This window comes from Camellia sinensis, chromosome 14 (assembly GCF_055761805.1).
Source record: "Camellia sinensis isolate YWXY chromosome 14, ASM5576180v1, whole genome shotgun sequence".
Classification (NCBI taxonomy): Eukaryota; Viridiplantae; Streptophyta; class Magnoliopsida; order Ericales; family Theaceae; genus Camellia; species Camellia sinensis.
The window spans coordinates 16,276,672-16,282,998 of NC_138974.1; the positions used below are offsets into that span (position 1 = coordinate 16,276,672).

Consider the following 6,327-nt stretch of genomic DNA (forward strand, 5'->3'; position numbering starts at 1 on the left):
GGGTGAAGTAGGTGGTAGGTTTTAACAGCCCCCCGCAAACTCAAGGGGGATAGGAACTAACCAACTTGAGTTTGGAGAGAGTAACAAAACAAGAAAAAAGACTAATACATAAAATAAAAGAGGATAGGAGACACTGTATGGTCGTGTCAGACCGTTGGTGAAGACACTGGATGGTTGTGTCATAACGTTGTAGAGGACACTGTATGGTGGTGTCATAACGTTGTAGAGGACACTGTATGGTTGTGTCAGACCGTTGGAGCAGATAAAGTCTGGACAGTTGACGAGGTCACACCGGACCGATGGAGAAGCTAACCGGAATCAATGTCGGGACAGTTTTATGTGGTCATGCCGGACCGTTGTAAAAACTAACTGGAATCAATGTCGGGACAGTTTTATGTGGTCATGCCGGACCGTTGTAAAAGCTAACCGGAATCAAATGTCGGGACAGTTTATGGGTCATGTCAGACCGTTGGAAAAGCTAACCGGAATCAAATGTCGGGACAGTTTATGGGTCATGTCGGACCGTTGTAAAAACTAACCGGAATCAATGTCGGGACAGTTTTATGTGGTCATGCCGGACCGTTGTAAAATACACTGGATGATGGTGTATATAGGCTGCCCAAATATATATACATGGATATATAGATATCGAGCCCTCAAAAGTCGCGCCCTCAAAAGGCGCGCCCACTTCATCAAAAGTCGTGCCCGACAGAAATCATCGAGCGGCGAGCCATCAAAAGGCGCGCCCAATCCATAAAAAGGTGTGCCGGACATTATGGTGAGGCGCGTGACTACCTTGGCTGGCGCGCCCGTTTTGTCGTCTGGTGTCAAGTGGCGCACGAGGCGCGTATCTACCCTGGCTATTTAAACCAAGGTTGAGGCGGAGGCTGTGCAAACCAGTCTGAAACCGCTGAACATTGGCATTCTAAAACAACCTGTAACCAACCCGTCTCTGAAACACTCAGCAACCCATAACATGGCCTCTTCTTCCCGTCCAGCTACCCAGAACATGGCCTCCTCTTCCCGTGGTCTGCTCACGCTCTTTCCAGACCTGAACGAGTCCACAAGAGAAATAACTGGTGCGGTGGCCCTTGAACCTCAACCAAACACCTCTGGTTTTGCTCCGTTGAACTTTCCGATGCGGTCTGTGGAGCAAAAAATGGCGGTGCAAACTGATATTGAGGCCAATCAGTATACTTTGAAGTCATGTGTGGAAACCATGACTGCGGTCACAAACTTGTCGCACCGACTGCAGAGTAGGAAATGAGGTGCAGCAGTTAAACTCCCAGCTGGCTCTGCTCCAACGCATGTATAAGGATGCGCGAGCAGAGATAAGTGTGCTAAAGGCGGAAAATAAGGAGCTGAAGCGGAAGGCCACCGTTATGTTCCGATTTGGAGGTCCACCATATACTGTAGTGGAGGAGCAGGGAGTAGTGATCGTGCCCAGTGGAGTGGGAAACACGGAGGCAACACCGGCAAGGGCCACCCAGGACGGAGGCAAGAAGAAAAGACCGGCGGCAGAGTAGAGAAGAAAAATCCCGCCTGTGGATGAGGTTGTTGTGTGTGGGTTGTTTTTTGTTTTTTTGTTTTTTTTGTTTTGTTTTGTTTTTTTTTTTTTGTGTTTAAGAAATAATAATGAAAAAAGGTTTCGTGGCCCACGGTTTTGTGAAAACCTGCAATGGGTTTGGTATTTGTTTTTGTATTTTTTTTTTTTTTTTTTTTAATAATAAGAATAGATTAATGGCGAAAGCATGTGCCTCGGGGGATTGGAAAGTGAAAAAAATGAGAGAGAGAAAGTGGGCTACATGATGAGGAGGATGATAATAAGAATAAAACGAATAAAAAAATTGGTGTGGTGTAAGGTGGTGGCTGTATTTGAAAGACAAAAGGTAGTGGAGGTAAATATTAAAAGAAAAAGAAAGGAAAAGAGAGGGTTTAAAGGGAGAGAGAGAGAAACAATGCCCGAGACAGAGAGAGAGATTGAGTGGGTGCCCCCTATGTGCGTTGCAGAGAGAGACCCAGCTAGATTTCATCAAAGTTGATAACTCCCTCCTGGTTCTCAACCTTGGACATCAATTGTATATGCTTGGCATGAATCCCAAGAACCTTTCGGACATTAACAAGATCCGAGCCCTTGCGCACAAAAGAGAGAGCAATCATATCAATGTTGTTAGGAACACCCCATTCCAGGATGTCTTCCTTGTCATTCTCTGTAAGTGTAGGAAGATCCACCACAACACCAGGAAGATTCACATTCTTCCTCTCACCTAAGACAGCAGTGTTCTGGCAACAGCATCTCACTGTTCCAGCAGCTGGATCACAAGACAAGACCGTAAGACTGGTAGTGCCATCTGCACATAAGATGGTATTCCCAGGCTTCACGTCGACAGGCAGCTTTTTGTAGCTGATGGAGATCATCTCTGCATCCCCTTTTATGCTGTAATCAGTGGAAATAGTAATTTCCTGACCCTCCTTGAGTTGAACAGGCTTTGCATCCTTTAGGAAACCAGTTCGAATCTCAGGTCCCTTGGTGGTCCACGGTGGTTCACAGCGGTCGACGACGGTGGAGCAACAGTGGTTCTCCGTCTGTGTGTGTGATGGCCGAGAAGAGGACTGGTGTGAGTTGCTTGCTGCTATGGCTTCTATGGGTGGTAGTGAGGATCGGTGGTTTTGGCGAGGTGGTGCTGGTCGGAGTCTCTGCAAAGCGAGGGATTGGGGCGAGTTCGAACACCAAGAGAGGACTGAGAGACTAGCCCATGTGTGTGTGTCTGTCTTTCTCCCTGAATTTCAATACAGAGAGAGAGAGTTGAAGATGCAGCGGAGTGAAGGTATGTGTAGAAAACTCCAGCGGGCAGTGAAGGCAAGGTTGCCGGCCGACTGCCCGCCGGTGAGAAAGAAATATAGGCCTAAATCTTATAGCTCTGATACCATGTAAAATTTAATGTATAAAAAGAAATAGAGAATTGTATTATTGATTGATGTATGTTATAAATTACAAATGGTGAGGGGGTTCCTTATATAGGAGATGTAGTAGGTGAAGTGGGTGGAGTAGGTGTAGTAGGTGGTGGAGTAGGTGAAGTGGGTGGAGTAGGTGTAATGGAGTAGGTGAAGTGGGTGAAGTAGGTGGTAGGTTTTAACACTGCTTTTATTGATTGTTTCTAGTAGTTGCTTCTTTGTTTCGTCCCTCACTTGAGGACAAGTTCTTTTAAGAGTGGTGTCCTGATGTAAGTAAAATGTGCAAGGCATACGAGTGGGAGTTAATGTTAGTTGGTAGTAAGAACAGTAAATTTGAATAACAAAAACTACCCTAGATTGTTATACTATTATTACAATATTGATAAAAACTATATAAAATAAAGTAGGATTTTAATTGACTGGAGCTACTTACTAGTTTAATTACACATATATACATAGATGCTTAGAAATTTGAGAACTTTGTCCTTTCTTTTTTTTTTTTCTTTTTTTTTTATGACGTATATGTCAGCTTCGTTTATCAGTTTGAGGTGGATTTAGTGTGATAAGTTGTGCGATGCGATTGAGCTTGCTTTTATCAATTGTAAATTGAGAATCAACTTTCACTTCTCTTTTCTCTCTTCTCTCTTCTCTCTTCTCTCTCTATTATTATTATTATTATTATTATTATATATAATATATGTCACCCTAATGTCTTTTCTTTTTGAGATAATGGATGAAGAATTGTTGAAAACCAGCTCTCTATTCCCCCTACAAGAGAAGAGAGAGGGAAAGAACCTTGCCCAAACCAGCAAGAGAAGTACTGTTATGAAGTTCTCTTCCCAAGAAGATCATTTAGAAACATGTGTTTTATATATTTTTGCTTTTTCGTTTTTTTGTTTTTTTCTTACATATTTGTTAGAGTCAACAAAGCCTTAGTTACTGAAGGAAATAAATTTAATTTTGATTCCCCAAATACATTTCTTTCTCAATTCTTGATGCCCCTCGTCCGCATGCAATTCCTATGTTGTAAGTAGGTAATTGAATCATGGCTTCATTTTCAGTATAACAGCCTTTGGACAAGATGTTGTCACTTGTTACCTTTCTGGTTCCACACATAATTGTTAGGCTCAAGCTATATGTTATTCTAATCAGTTGCTTTGTTTCTAAAAAAAAATTGTTGAGAGATCAAGAATAAAAGTTAGTATACGTGTTGGAGGAGGATATTATAAGGGCTAGTGCTGGTTTTTATGAGCAGCATTATGTATAGTCTGGTAGTTGGAGACCAACATGTGATCTACAAACAACTAAAATAATGAAAATAATTATTAGGGTTTAGGGTTGTTACTATGAGAGTCGTAATATTAGTTTATATGTAAGGGTAATTTAGCGTTTGTTTCGTTATAGTTTCCTAATTGGGATTTAGCTTTTGTTATATATACTAGTGTTTGTAATCTTATTAGATTAATACAGAATATTGTTTCTCTTCTTTCCGGTGTATCCCCCTAGAAAAATTATACGGTCAGGTTCCTAATTACTTATTGTTATGTGTCTTTCTTGGTGACTCCCTCATCTCTTAGTGTAGAAAGAAACAGTTTGTTGTGGCCCAGCCAAGGCCAAATATCGTGCTGTGGCGCATACCATTGTTGAGATAGTCTGGCTTCATTGACGTCTTTTTGATTTAGGTGTTATCACTACTTCTCCTCTATGAAGCATGGGTGCCAGTATGGATATGGGTACAGGTACGATATGGGTATGCCGATATGCTAAAATCTAAAAAACGTAAGGTACGGGTACGGTTAGGGTACGTCAAATATATATATATATATTTTTTAAATTTATAGCTAAACATCTCACCTACAAATCAAAGTTCAAAACAATAGCTATAAAGAGAAATTATAAAACCCAAAATAAATCAATATTCAACAATACAAATACAATACTATACAACAATAAATGGAAGAGGGCAAAGTTACTCAATAACCGTGTAAAGAGTTGGTGGTTCTAAATTACATAAATTTTTTGAAGATGATTAAGGAGATATAAGGCTATAGACTTGCATCAAATTCCCACTTTTGGAAAGAAAAAATAAATAAATAAATAAATTGTTGTGGAGTACCCATGGAGCATCCACCCCACACTCATTGAGTACCCACCGCATACCCATGGCATACCCGGTATGCATGTAGCTGTATCGGTATGCGTACCCGCACCCGGTACTTGTACGGCAACATTTGTGGAGTACCTGAGCTTCATAGCTTCTCCTACTCCCCTCTACTGTGACTACAGGATTGCCATTCAGATAGCGTACAATTCAGTTTTCCATGAGCACCGAGTGGACTAAGTACATTGATTGTCACTTTGTTCATGAACACTTTCAGTTGGGAACGATTGCTCTTCCCTTTGTTCCCTCTACCTTGCAGCTACTTCTTCTCCAAAACTCACACTTCTACTCGCTTTCGGTCCTTATTGGACAAACTCTCGAGGCCCTTGGGGCTCTCATCATGAGTTTGATTGGGGGGGTGTGTGTGAGAGAGTTGTAATATTAGTTTATATATAAGGGTAATTTAGTGTTTGTTTCGTTATAGTTTCCTTATTAGGATTTGGCTTTTGGTGTATATACTAGTGCTTGTAATCTTATTAGATTAATGCAAAATATTATTCCTCTTTTCTAGTAGTTGCATCTACATAGAAACAACTAAAATAATGAAAATAATTATTTTGGGACAAAAATAATTAAAAAATGTGACATCGTGGCATGACTGATATGTATCCCACCGTGTCCAAGGTGTCTCACACGTGTCGGATATGGCTACAAAAACTAAGTTGACATATCCGTACTGCATAGGTGATGAGTCATACTACAATGTTCTCATTCTTAATCTTATTACACTTTTTTTTCCACGATTTTTCTAGTAGTTTTAGTTACATCTACATACAAACAACTAAAATAATGAAAATAATTATTTTGGGACAAAAATAATAAAAAAAATGTGACATCGTGGCGTGACTGATACGTATCCCATTGTGTCCAAGGTGTCTCACACATGTCGGATATGGCTACAAAAACTTAGTTGACATGTTTGTACTTCATAGGTGATGAGTCATACTATAATGTTCTCATTCTTAATCTTATTACACCTTTTTTACCACGATTTTGCATAATAAGATTTTTTTTTTACTTGTTGAACTGTTGTTATTCTTTCAGGCTTAATTCTTGTGTTTATGTCTTTTGAGCAGGCATTGGCTTTTGAAAGAGAACTCACACCCTTATGGGCATTGGTGATAATTTGCTTTTAGTTAATATTGCATTGTTCTATGTCTTCTTTGCTACTTGTTAAGAGGGTGTATACAGTATCTCTGTTTTGTGACCAA

The 6,327-nt window shown here is 40.4% G+C and overlaps 1 pseudogene; it reads right to left on the reverse strand.

The window, feature by feature from the left end:
• Positions 1 to 1,890: 1,890 nt before the first annotated feature.
• LOC145807852 (pyruvate kinase, cytosolic isozyme pseudogene) lies at positions 1,891 to 4,618 on the reverse strand (annotated as a pseudogene).
• Between the last annotated feature and the right edge of the window lie 1,709 nt (positions 4,619 to 6,327).